Below are 13,772 nucleotides of genomic sequence, written 5' to 3'. Positions count from 1 at the left end.
TGTTCTTTCTTTCCCCTAAATTTGTCAAGCTTGCTCTTATCCCAGGATCTTTGCCTTGGCCACCCTCCTGCCTACTCCAGGCTTCACAGGCTCCTTCCCCTTAGCCAGATCTCAGCTCTCAGGTGTCAGCAGCTCTGATACTCCCCCTCATTGGCCAGCACACCACCCTGTTTTTCTTTTAAGGAGTTTATCCCCCTGTGGAATTAGGATATTTACCTATTTGCATGGGTTTGTTCTTGGTCTCCTCTGCATTTGTTGCGCGAAGCCAGGGTTATTTTCTATCTCATTAACTGCTCCTCAGTGCTTAGAACACAGAGTAAATGCTCAATAACTATATATTAGATGAATTAATGAGTGAGTGAGTGACTGCATGGTAAAGCATGAAGCTTTACTATGGAACCAGAGCTGTCTCCCTAAGACGTTGTTGAGCTGAGAAATATTTGGACTCATGCATGTACCATATTATATGTGTAGGATTTTAAAAAATACATTTTATTTCAGATAAAATAATGAGATTCTAGGAGAAACTCCTTGCTTTCTCATCTGAATTTTCCTATCTTTACTAATTTACCAGACTGATTGTTTTCTAAAGTGTATAAAACATGATGGGATTTCTTCTGAAGAAAACGTCGTGCTTTGGACTCAATGAAAAATACAAAATGGATCTCTGATGAACTAGACAGCATTATTATAGCAAGAGAAAAGCAATCATTGTTCTGGCTGTTGGGGGATTGCCAAGTTGGAAAGGCTGGTAGGTGCTCTCAGGCTGCAGGGCAGGGCCTGCTGGGCGATAAACACGCCGGCATTCTCTGGAAAATACCATGCCTGGTGTCTGAGTCCCAGAGTGACTTGCCTGGTGAATGGGGCTCACTCGTATGCTGCGCACACTGTTTCCGCACCTGCCTCTGCCTGGGTTCATCCTCTCTTCACCTTTGATCTGTTGTTTCTACCATTCGCATACTATTGAGGAGCATTAGGTACTTAGGAGCTGATTTTCATATTTAAATATTTATTCCCTTTCTATTTTCATTCTTTCCTTAAAATTCATAAAAGTTGGGTCCCAGTCAAGTGGTTCCTTAAGTATTGTGCTGAGATGAGAGCATTTCATAAGTTAACAAAAGTCTAAATTGTTGCTTTTTTTTTTTTTTTAAGAAAAACATGGGTTTTGGTTTCTATTAAATGTAAATATCTGTGGTTATTTTGCCAGAAGCCTGGTCAGTTTTATCAATGTCAAATAATATAAGAAAATCAAGGGAAAAAGAATTCTCGTTTTTTCCTTACCCCCTTTCTGATCTCTTGGGAGACCAAAAGAGTGATATCTGGATAGGTTTAGGAGAGAATGCTATCTAGATGGGTATAGGAGAGAATGACATCTAGATAGGTAGGGGAGAGAATGGTATTTAGATAGGTATAGGAGAGAACAACTTTTTTGCTGTAGGTTTATGCCATGGCATGCTGGCTTCTGCCTTCTCACTGCAACAGTGTGGCCCCATGTAAATCACAGAACCTCATGGGACCTCAAATCTCTCCAGCTACAAGATGGGGAACCCAGGTGGAAAGACCCCTTTCATTTCTCCACACACCTTTCTTTGCAGAAGACGCAATGCCTAGAACAATGTAAAGACCTCCCACGCTGCTACTGGGAATCTGTAGAGAGAAAGGCGGAAGTGCTGGTGACCCTGGATCATGTACTGCCCATCAACTTTGGCAAGTGCATCCCATTTCCCTTGCAGGAATTGGAGGCGAGAGCTCCTCCAGAGAGCAACTGCCTGGAGAGGAAGGCCAGTGCGGCCCATGTCAGTGGTCTGTCCTGTCTGATTCTGCAAGAGATGCCTTTCAGGATAACGTGCCATGTCCTGGGGCTTTGTCTCTTTCCTTTCTTAGACTCTGGGCAACATCCTGGTTCAGGGAGAAAGGATATCCTGCTTCTAGGTAGCGCCTTCACAAATTACAAGTGAATTACAGCAAACAAATCTTCAAATGCTCTAGCCCTAGTGGTGCCTCTCTCTACCTTCAAAGGCAATGGAAAATCCAATCCCATGCTCGAGTAACTCCCATGGTTTTACACTCGAGCATTCTTTGTGATTTAAGATTTGGCATGTGAATCTGGTTCTTATATAACCACACAGCCGTTAATCAATATCAGCTCTTCTATTTTCTTTTTTTTGAGACAGAGTCTCACTCTGTAGCTCAGGCTGGAGTGCAGTGGTGCGATCTCGGCTCACTGCAACTTCTGCCTCCCGGGCTCAAGTGATTCTTGTGCCTCAGCCTCCTGAGTAGCTGGGATTATAGGCCCCCACCACCACGCCCGGTTAATTTTTTTGTATTTTAGTAGAGACGGGGTTTCACCATGTTGCCCAGGGTAGTCTCGAATTCCTGAGCTCAGGCGATCCACCCACCTCGGCTTCCCAAAGTGCTGGGATTACAGGCATGAGCCACTGCGCCAGGCTGAGCTCTTTTATTTTCAATGTCATGTTTTAAGGGGAAAAATTCTTCTGTCCGTACAGGGTAAACATCTTTTTGCAAATGTGCAAGTGCAGGTGGTACTGTTCATTTCTTCCCTCAAAGCGACCGCCTCCCTTTCTCCTAAATACCTTAAATTAAAGTGTGTTAGCAAGACCCTGTACAGGCATTTCAGGTTTCCCAAAACACCCCTAAGAGCAATGTGACCAAGAAAATAGTTAGTACCCTAGAATTAGATGGTTTCAGAAAACAAAGTGAAAATCGGTTCGAATTGGCGAGGCTGAATAGAAGGGATATTCATAGAAGTAGCACTAAATCACAGAGCTTCACACTGCCTTTTTTTTTTTCTTGGTGCCTTTCTACTGTCAGTGACTTCTCTTTTGGTTTTCAACCATTAGGCTCTCTCCACACTGTTAGAAATGGTGAAAGAACAGACCAGAAAGAGGTCCTTAGGGGCCCCAGTCTCACAGAAGGCTGTCCTTCTCTTCTGTGTGGCTCGTGCACAGATGGGGCGTCTAGCTCCCTCCCTTCTGGCCACATTCTCAAAGGAAATTCTCCAGGATCACAGATTTCTCTGACCCACATTACAGAACATCAGGCTGTGACAGCAGTAACTTCTCCTGACTTCCGGTGCACCCTTATATTTTCTAACCTTATATTTTCTGACCTTTGTAATGATTGCTCTAAGTCACTTTAAGAAGAGCCCAGGCCGGGTGCGGTGGCTCAAGCCTGTAATCCCAGCACTTTGGGAGGCCGAGGCGGGCGGATCACGAGGTCAGGAGATGGAGACCATCCTGGCTAACACGGTGAAACCCCATCTCTACTAAAATTACAAAAAATTAGCCGGGCGTGTCAACGGATGCCTGTAGTCCCAGCTACGTGGGAGGCTGAGGCAGGAGAATGGCGTGAACCGGGGAGGCGGAGCTTGCAGTGAGCCGAGATCGCGCCACTGCACTCCAGCCTTGGGGGACAGAGCAAGACTCTGCCTCAAGCACCACTGCACTCCAGCCTGGGGGACAGAGCAAGACTCCGCCTCAAAAAAAAAAAAAAAAAAAAAAAAGAAGAGCCCATGTGCTCTAGCTCTTCTGTCTATTCTTTCAGCATTTTCTTTTCTTTTTCTTTTTTTTTTTTTTTTTTGAGAGAGAGTTTCATTCTTGTTGCCCAGGCTGGAGTGCAATGGCACGATCTCGGCTCACCACAACCTTCACCTCCTGGGTTCAAGCGACTCTCCTGCCTCAGCCTCCTGAGTAGCTGGGATTACAGGCATGTGCCACCATGCCTGGCTAATTTTGTATTTTTAGTAGAGACGGGGTTTCTCCATGTTGGTCAGGCTGGTCTCGAACTCCCGACCTCAGGCGATATGCCCACCTTGGCCTCCCAAAGTGCTGGGATTACAGGCGTGAGCCACCGTGCCCGGCTCTTGCAGCATTTTTATCTGCCTATCTTCCCCAAGGCAGAGCACCTGAAGCCATTTAGATTTTTGCTTTACGCTTTGTGAAATTGTTCAGCATCTACCCAAGTGGCCGCTGGTTGATCTTCTTCCCAGTCCATTCCCATGGCTAGATTGTCTTCTTACACTTCAGGGTGGTTTCGTCTCTAAGGAACAGAGCTACCCCGCTCTCTGGCTTCAGCTCCTTTTTTTCCCTCGCTGCACTAAGTGTGCTTTTGGAGTCTTTGCTCATTCATTACTCTGACCTTTCTCATGCCATGATATTTTTCTTCCATAAGAATGTTTTCATTTATCTCGTTTCCTTTTTCCATTTTGTTTCCTTTTTCTTTTTTTTTTTTTCAGAGCCCTTTTGTCAAATTCTCTCAGCCTCAGAAGGGATCACATGATCCCATTTCCTCATTTTTTAATTCTAAAAATATCGTGTTTCCTACTTTGATTTATTTTGCTTTTTTAACTGTGACTTTTATTTATATGTGCACATTCTTTGGGAGGGTGTTAGGACTCTTTCGGTTGCAAGTGTCAGAAACTCAACTCAAAGGAGCTTAAACAAGCACCAGAAGTTACCGGGTCACATATCTGAGATGCCCAAGGGAGCTCCCAATCAAGCTGGATCAGCGAGTCAAACAGCGTGCTCAGGACCCTTTCTTGCTAGGTCGTCTCCCTGTGGGGTGACCAACTGTCCCAGTTTGCCCAGGTCTGAGGGGTAGTCCTGGGCACGGGACCTTGATGGGTACAGCCAGGTCGAGATGGTCCCCCTATCTCTCTGCATCTCTGTGCTGGCTTCCATCAGGCAAATTCTCCCCAGAAAGCCAGAAGTAGCTCCAAGTGTACTTGCTTTTCACAGTGGTTACTCCTGGGGGACAAGAAACCCTTTTTCCTGAGAGTTCCAGCGGCAGCTTAAGGGAGACTTCAGATTGGCCCTGCTTGGTCCAAACTCCCATCCCTGGTTGGGCACGGTGGCTCACACCGGTAGTCCCATCACTTTTTGAGGCCCAGGCGGAAGGATCCCTTGAGCCCAAGAGTTTGAGACCAGCTTGGGCAACAAAGCGAGACCCTGTCTCTACAAAAAATAAATTATTCACCAGGCATGGTGGTGCACGCCTGTACTTCCAGCTACTCAGGAGACCAAGGCAGAAGGATCGCTTGACAGAGTCAGACCTTCTCTGAAAAAAAAAAAAAAAAAAAAAAAAAAAAAAAAAAAACCCCACAAAAATTCCTATCCATAAACAAATCACATGGGTGAAGAATGCTCACCAACGTTTCTTGGGTCCCTTTTCTACCCTGAAGCCAAGGGCTAGGGACAGGCTTTGGTGGAGGAGGCTGCTCAGGGTGACGATGGGCAGAGCAAAGCACAGGCCCGCTGCAGAACACCCCTTGTCCTACACTGGGTGGCAGGGTGGGTTAGGGGTTGTTAACAAGCAGCACTTTGGGAGACTGAGGCGGGCGGATCACCAGAGGTCAGGAGTTCGAGATCAGCCTGGCTAACATGGTGAAACCCTGCCTCTACTAAATATACAGAATTAGCTGGGTGTGGTGGCACACGCCTGTAATCCCAGCTACTCCAGAGGCTGAGGCAAGAGAATCACTTGAACCCGGGAGGCAGAGGTTGCAGTGAATCGAGATCATGCCACTGAACTCCAGCCTGGGCAACAGAGTGAGACGCGGTCTCCAAGAAAACAAACAAATAAACAAATAAGCACATCCCTCCTGTGATATTAGAAGGGCAAGATTTAGTTTTATACACATGGGTGTGTGAGTGGATACAACTTTAACCATTTGAACAATTTTAACTGACCTAACCGTACCCTTTTCTCTCATAAAAACATGTTCAATAATAATGTCACTCTATTATATTTGGACAGTACTTAATTTGCAAGGGAAATTTCTTACACATTATCTCCTTTAATTCTTATAAAACCCCATAAGAAGGGGACTGTTCCCATTTTACAGTTGAGAAAGTTTAAGATGAAAATATGTAACTTAGCTGGGCGTGGTGGCTCATGCCTATAATCCCAGTAGTTTGGGAGGCTGAGGCCTGTGGATCACCTGAGGTCAAGAGTTCAAGACCAGCCTGGCCAACATGGTGAAATGCCTTCTCTACTAAAAATACAAAAATTAGCCAGGCATGGTGGCGGGACTCTGTAATCCCAGCTACTCGGCAGGCTGAGGCAGGAGAATTGCTTGAACCCAGGAGGCGGAGCTTGCAGCGAGCCGAGATTGTACCACTGCGTTCCAGCCTGGGTGACAGAGTGAGATTCCATCTCAAAAAAAAAAAAATATATATATATATATATATATATATATATATGACTTGTCCAAAGACAAATATTGCATATGCCTAACAAGAAATCAGAATAACAAGAAACATCCAAGGGAAGGAGGTAGCACATGTTTTCTGCTTATTTTAAATTGAACCCACTTTAATGAATTCTTCATTGAATGATTGCAATTACTGCAAGTGTTCCAAAGATGAAACTTAGCTAATGCTAAGTCTTTTTTTTTTTTTTTTTTTTTTTGAGACGGAGTCTCGCTCTGTCGCCCAGGCTGGAGTGCAGTGGCGCAATCTCGGCTCACTGCAAGCTCCGCCTCCCGGGTTCATGCCATTCTCCTGCCTCAGCCTCTCCGAGTAGCTGGGACTACAGGCGCCCGCCACCACGCCCGGCTAATTTTTTGTATTTTTAGTACAGATGGGGTTTCACCGTGGTCTCGATCTCCTGACCTCGTGATCCGCCCGCCTCGGCCTCCCAAAGTGCTGGGATTACAAGCGTGAGCCACCGCACCCGGCTGCTAATTCTAAGTCTTATTCAGCTTTCGGAATGGTTATATAATTAGACCTGCTCAAAAACTTTCTCTTTCATCTTGATATTCAGCCCATTTTCCTGGAGATTTTGGTTTTTTCACGTGAGCAGAGGTGCAGGAAAGATGAAGGCAATTAATGTTTACTGAACATGTGCCTATGGGTTTAGAGTATCTCAGCTGAATCTCCACAAGAATCCTGTCCAGTGGGTACTTAAATCCACATTTTGCAAATGTGAAGACGGGATCAGAGGGGCTGAGTAATGTGCCCTGTTCCAAAAGCAGGAAGCAGAGTAGAGAATGTGTGTGGCGGGCCCCTCAAATTCTGCATGCTCTGAACTAAACTCAGACTCCCCCTTTGCAAGTCTCTGAATTTGACACCATTCTCTGTTAGCTCATGCCTGCGGGCTGGGTTCTCTGTCTCCCTTAGCTCTCCCTATCCTCATCCCTGCTGATCTGGCTCTTCCTGGAGTGTAGAAGTCAAGGGCTCAGGCTCCAGAGTCAGAGAGAACCAGGTTGGACTCCTGGCTCCTCCATCACCAGCCATGTATCCTCTGACATCTGTCAACCTTAGTCTTGGCATCACAATACGGCACAGATGGCAGAAGCCTGGACCCTGCAGCCTGACGGCCTGAATGTGAATCCCGGCTCTGTCACTTAGAAGTTGTGTGACCTCGGACAAAGTACCTAACTTTTGTGTCCCAGTGACTTCATCTGTAAAATGGGACAATAATAATAGATATCAAATATGTAAGGTCTAAATGAATTAGTTATTGTTATTGTATTTGCATCTGTAAGATGGATATTCATTTAATAAATATTTATGGAGCAACCAGACACTTTGCTGGGTACTGAGAAATAGTAGTGAATGAGACACATAAGGCCCCTACCTCACGGAGGATACATTTTAGAAGGAAGAGGCAGCCAATAAATAGTAGAGGGAGAGAAGCGAGATCATTAGAGTTGAGAAGTGCGATGAGGGAAATATACAGGGAGCAACCTACTGTAGATGAAACGGGACAGGAAGGCTTCTTGGCAATGGTAGCACATGAACTGCCTCCCAAAATGAGAGTGAGCCAGCCATGCACTTGTGAAAGAGGTCCCAGCCAGAGGGATTAGGGATCGCAAAGGTCCTGGGTGAGCCTGGTGTCTGCAGAGCCAGAAAAGCAGCCCATGTGGCCATGGCTGAGTGAACGAGGATGAGAGGTGGACTGGGCATGAGGCAGGCAGTGCATGAACCACGCAGGCCCTTGCAGGAGGCCAGAGAAAAACAGATCTGACAGTGCCCTGCTTGTGGGCAAGTGCTGGGCACAGAGTAAACAGTCAGCAAAATGGATCTGGCCACAGGCCTGTTTTCTGTGGAGTCCTAATTAGGGAAAAGGAGTCAAGCTGGTGGGATCAAGGGAAAGCAAACAGGGAAAGCAGATAAGCTGCAAGTTCGCCTTTCTTCATGGTCCAGGACACAGCCTCCCGAGCAAATAATTCACGATTTTCCCACGACCAGCTATCACCAGACACCTGCAAATTAGCTCCCTGCAACCTTGGCATTGTCAGCACTGCACAAAGCTCTCTTCAGCATGAACACTATCCTATAAAATCTCCAGCAAGCCTTTGTTTCTTTGCAGTCAGCTTCTGCTGGCCTGCCCGTTGCCTTCTCGCAATGTATCTTCCTACTTTCTTGAATAAATCTACCTTTCTCTGCCTACAACTGTCTTGGTAAATTCTTCTTGGTAAATTCTTTTCCCCCCACACCACCGGCCAAGATAGTATCGCTCCCCCGTGACACTTTCCACTTCTGGCGCCCTCGTCTACCCTTCTTTCTCTTAAAGTTGTATGATTTCTTCCTAACTAGTTTCCCTGACCCGTGCTTTAATCCATCCTCCACAGTGACAGGATGACCTTTGTAACATCACCCATGGCCATGCGATCACATCCCTCTCCTCCTTAGAAGCTGTCTATGGATTCCCTTCCCCTATAGTGTATGGATAGCATCCCAGCACCTTCGCCAAACCCAGAGAGCTCCTTGAGATCTGGCCCCCTTGGCCTTTCCAGTGACTTCTCTCGCTGCGCCCGTCCCCAGATAACTTGCGGGTCCCTGTTCTACCACTGCCAGCCTTCCTGCCCTAACGCACGAAGTCCCTCTCCCAGGAGGCTCCCGGATGCTCTTCCTCCCTATCCTGCATCTGATTGATGTGTGCTTTTTTTTTTTTTAATTCAGATTAGAGTCACACTCTGTAAAATTCTTTTCCTGATTCTCACTCCTCTGGACTCCTGTACAGTGTTGTACTATTATTGGTCTTTTTATTTTTATTTTTAAAAAAATTTTTAGGAGACAAGGCCTGGCTCTGTGGCCCAGGCTGGAGTGCAGTGGTACCATCATGGCTCACTGAAGCCTCGACCTCCTAGGCTCAGGCAGTTCTCCTGCCTCTGCCTTCTGAGTAGCTGGGACTTTAGGTGCCACCATGCCCAGCTAATTTTTAAAATCTTTATAGAGATAGAATTTCACTGTGTTGCCTAGGCTGATCTTGAACTCCTGGCCTCAAGTGATCCTCCTGCCTTGGCCTTCCAAAGCATTGGGATTATAGGCATGAGCCACTGCACCCAACCATATCAGTTTTGCAGTGCTGTGTTGTATATTCCTAGTGACCTTTTAGAATAGGCTTCAAGGGCAGCAGCTGCACAGGCCTATTTCTGTTTACACCTAGCATACCTCAGGCACATGAGCAGTACTCAAGATGATGGAGTCCCAACTTATATTTGTTTAACCTACACAAACTTAATTAAATGCATGCACACATGTACGCATGTGTGCGCACACGTTTTATATGGGTTTAAATGGTGTTGGCCATGCTACTCTGCCCTTCATTTTACCCAATGAGTGGGGTCCAGAGTAAGCCAAGGATTCTGCTCATTCTCTTGATGGGGTTTGCTTCCCAAGGTTCACTAATGTTAAAGGACTGTATATGTCTATCTCATAACATAGCTCCTCTGCTCAAACTAACTTCTTCATCTAGTGCTCATTAGAAGAAATAACCATCTGGACCAGGATTAAAGAGAAGGCTAGATTTATGCCTATAATCCCAGCACTTTGGGAGGCCAAGGCAGGAGGATCACTTGAGCCCAAGAGTTCAAGATAAGCCTGGGCAACATAGTGAGACCACATCTCAACAAAAAAATAAAATAATAAAACGAAATTGACCAAGGCTGGTGACACACACCTGTATTCCCAGCTACTCAGGAGGTTAAGGTGGGAGGATCACTTGGCCCCAGGAGTTGGAGACCAGCCTGGGCAACACAGTGACTTATCTCTACAAAATATGCAAAAATCAGCTGGGCATGGTGGCACGTGTCTGTGGTACCAGCTACTTGGGAGGCTGAAGTGGGAGGGTCACTTGAGCCCCAGAGGTGAAGGTTGCAATGAGCTAGGGTGGCGCCACTGCATTCCAGCCCTGGCAACAGAGCAAGACGCTATCTCAAAGAAAAAGAAAAAAAGATTAAAGGGAAGACTGACCATGTTGGAATGTGGTGCATTCTTAAGGTATATCTCTAGAGGAATATTAACTTTTAGGCTTTTTCCCCTTTACTCATTGACTCTGCAACCTCACCTCTGTGTAAGATGTATAGCTACTGTACATATTTCTTGGATGTATTGAACAGCTAATAATTGCCAGACCCAGGGCACAAATTGATCTCTTCTTACTTCTAATCCAGTGCTCCGTCTCCTGTCCACAATGCAATGTATAGAATCGATCTTTTCTGGAAGTTGTTACTGGGAAAGGCAGATGGGGTTAAAAGTACTAGCAAGAGAATTATCAAAGACGGAAGCCAGCAAAATTTATCATGGAATTTTGACTTTGCCCTCGAACTCTCAGCCGAAACCTCAAAATAATGAAAAGGCGATCATGTTGCCAATTATAAAGGGATTTTATGATGCCTCGCTGAGAAAGTTGAATGTAAATGAAGAACTCTGTTCTTTTCATCTTCTCGCTTACTGACTATTGAAATAAGACTTAGCTATCAGTTGAATTTTGGAGCTATTATTCTCAGTGAAATTCAGAATTCGAGAAATGTTTTCAGGAAACATCCTCCTTAGTTCTTTCCTCAGTTTATTTCGTGGCTCTTGCAGTTCTTTCCCCCTTGGTGATCTCATTGACATCTACAGTTTCTCACTACCACCTCAGTACTGACCATTCATTTCCCTATGGTGAGCTCCCAGGCCTTCTGCCACATCTCCTTGTCTTTTGGATATCTCTTCTCGAAGCTTCCACGAGTGCCTGCTGACATCTCCCTACTCCCCACACACACAGCTTTCCACTCACAGTCTCTGTGGTATGGCCATCCTTCAAGTCAGCCAACTTCCCCCCTTCTGGTACCCCCAGATCCAGCCAGCACATTCCGTACGTTTTGTCTGTGAGAGTTTTCTAGCAAGTTCTACCCTTCCTATTTTCATCATTACCGTTCTTAACTCTGACCCATCACACCTGTCAAGCAGGTTATTGTCAGACCCATTCCAAGTGGTCTCTCTGGCCCGAGTCTCCTTCTTCGAACCATTCTAACACTCTTAATGTATTTTGCTTCTTAAGACATAGCTCTAAGAAAAACGTTTTCTCAATTCCGAAAGCTTCAGTGAGTGTCAACAACTTATTGAATTATTCAGTATAGACATCTCAACATGGCAGGTTGGATGTCAAAATCTCCCTGTTGGAGATCCCCTCAGTATTACCTGTGTTACCCCACCATCAACTCCCATTGCTGCCCTCCCTGAAAGGGACCCTTCAGAAAAGCCACCATGCCTGTAATCCTGCCATAGGTCCTTTTCTTCATGTCACCCTCGGTTTGGGCCATTGTCTTCCATCTCTCCATTTAAATAATGGCCTTATTTAATGGTATGTCATTCAATGGTAACACATCATGTCATTGGTGTGTCATTTAGGAAGCTTTTTCTGATCTTATTTTTTCCCAATTTTATACCTTTATAAACCTCTGTTGTAATGCTTTTATGTCATTCTAGAACCTTTGCATTATCATTATTAATGTGAATATCATATTACCCTGACTAGACTATAATGTCTTTGAGGTCTTTTGTATTTTTGGCAGCCCAGCATAGTGAGCATTCAGTGGGCTGACAGGAAACATTTATTGAGTTGAGTCAAATGGAAATAATTTTAGGATGTTGGTGCCCCTCAGCACTGCTTCCCAGTCAACTTCAAATTATCACCACCTGCATCACCCCCTGCCACCCGCTCCCCCCACCACACACACACACACACACACACACATACACACACACACACACACACACCCTAGGTAATTTTGCCAAATCCTGAAGGGTCAACTTCAAACAGTATTTTTCAGCCATGTTTTCTGAGACGGTCTCCCTCCGTCTCCCAGGCTGGATTGCAGTGCGTGATCTTGGCTCACCGCAGCCACAAGCTCCTGGGCTCAAGCAGTTCTCCCACCTCAGCCTCCCAAGTAGCTGGGATTATAAGCATGAGCCACTGCACCTGGCCCATGTTCAGTTTTTCTTTGACATTTCCTAAATGCTCCTCTGCTCTTGGGCAACAGCAATGAGACGGTTCTCTTCCACTCAGTTTTTCCAAAGCATCCTGCTTATTTTGGGAATGCTTCTCATGCTGAGCCCAGCCTGGGGGCAGCATCTGCTCCAGACAGGCTGTTCTTCAACCCAAGGTCCAACCGCCATCACAGTGGACTATTTGCAGTCTCAGCTATGCCCTAAGCAAAAATATGTTAACTGCTTTTCTAACTAACCATTTCTCAATGTAGTTTTTCCATGCTAGGACTACTCATGAACCTGTCTCTCTCTCACCCTCTGATCTCATGTGGACGTCTTTCTTTTTCTTTCTTTCTTTCTTTCTTTCTTTCTTTCTTTCTTTCTTTCTTTCTTTCTTTCTTTCTTTCTTCTTTCTTTCCTTCCTTCCTTTCTTCCTTCCTTCCTTTCCCTTCCTTCCTTCCTTCCTTCCTTCCTTCCTTCCTTCCTTCCTTCCTTCCTTCCTTCTTTCTCTCTTTCTCTCTTTCTTTCTTTCTTCCTGACAGGGTTGCACTCTGTCACCCAGGCTGGAGTGCATGGCGTGATCACGGCTCACAGCAGCCTCAATCTACCAGGCTCATGCGTTCCTCCCATGCACCACCATGCCCAGCTAATTTTTGTAATTTTGGGGGTTTTGCCATGTTACTCAGGCTGGTCTTGAACTCCTGGACTCAAGTGATCCACCTGTCTCAGCCTCCCAAAGTGTCGGGATTACAGACATTAGCCATGGCACCCAGCATGTGGCATTCTTTCTTAAGTGCTTCTGGACAAAGCCATGAGTGATAGAAGGCTTTCCCCGAATCCATTTACCTTGTGTCTCCTTTTGACACCACATTTCTGGAGAATGGATGGATGGGAGTTGTGCTTTCGAAACTTTGCCCTTCAGCTCTGTACTTTTGTGAAATGTATTCTCCCATAATCTTCCTCCTTAGCCGGGTTTAAAAGATCAGAACTTAACTGTGAAAATATCGGAGGATACAACTTCAGTCTTTCCTGAGTAAGCTGGAGATACTCATGTCATACTGATAAATTTAGCTTCATGCTACCATCAGCCCTCTCTTCTGGACATTTCCTGGTTCATTTTCTTTCTAGCCATCTCCTTCCTTAGACCCAATCTTCACATAATTCTTCCTTCACTGAAAATCTAATTCTGCACTTGGTCCAAGTCTGAGCTCCTTCTTCAAGCTCTTTGGGGGGCCTACTGAAAAAGTCCCTCCTGCCTTAGAGTCCAAATCCCCTCTTGTGTCCTATGTGAAAACTACTGTCCCCAAGACGCTGAAGTCCTTGCTAGGTTTTGGGCCATGTCCTAGAGAGGCTGAACATGTCTCTGTCTGGTTTCTTCTCTCCCAGGATTTTGGTCTGTTGGAGTTAACCGGCTTCATCCCCACTTCTAAGCCTTCTACATTTATCTCTGGTCCATTATTCTACCACTTTATGGACTTTCTTTGTCAGGTACTCAATCTAAACCAAGCCTCTCAGGTACAGTTTTCCCATAAAAATAGCCTCCTCTTTATT

The 13,772-nt window shown here is 45.6% G+C and overlaps 1 protein-coding gene across 10 annotated transcripts in view; it reads left to right on the top strand.

The window, feature by feature from the left end:
- GCNT2 (glucosaminyl (N-acetyl) transferase 2 (I blood group)) overlaps positions 1-13,772 on the top strand; it is a 117,283-nt gene that overhangs the window by 38,754 nt on the left and 64,757 nt on the right. The gene's annotated exons all lie outside the window — the stretch shown is intronic.

Source organism: Symphalangus syndactylus, chromosome 23, assembly GCF_028878055.3.
Source record: "Symphalangus syndactylus isolate Jambi chromosome 23, NHGRI_mSymSyn1-v2.1_pri, whole genome shotgun sequence".
In the NCBI taxonomy this organism is placed as follows: Eukaryota; Metazoa; Chordata; class Mammalia; order Primates; family Hylobatidae; genus Symphalangus; species Symphalangus syndactylus.
Note: the sequence above shows the minus strand (reverse complement) of the source record. Positions and strands in the feature narration are given on the sequence as shown.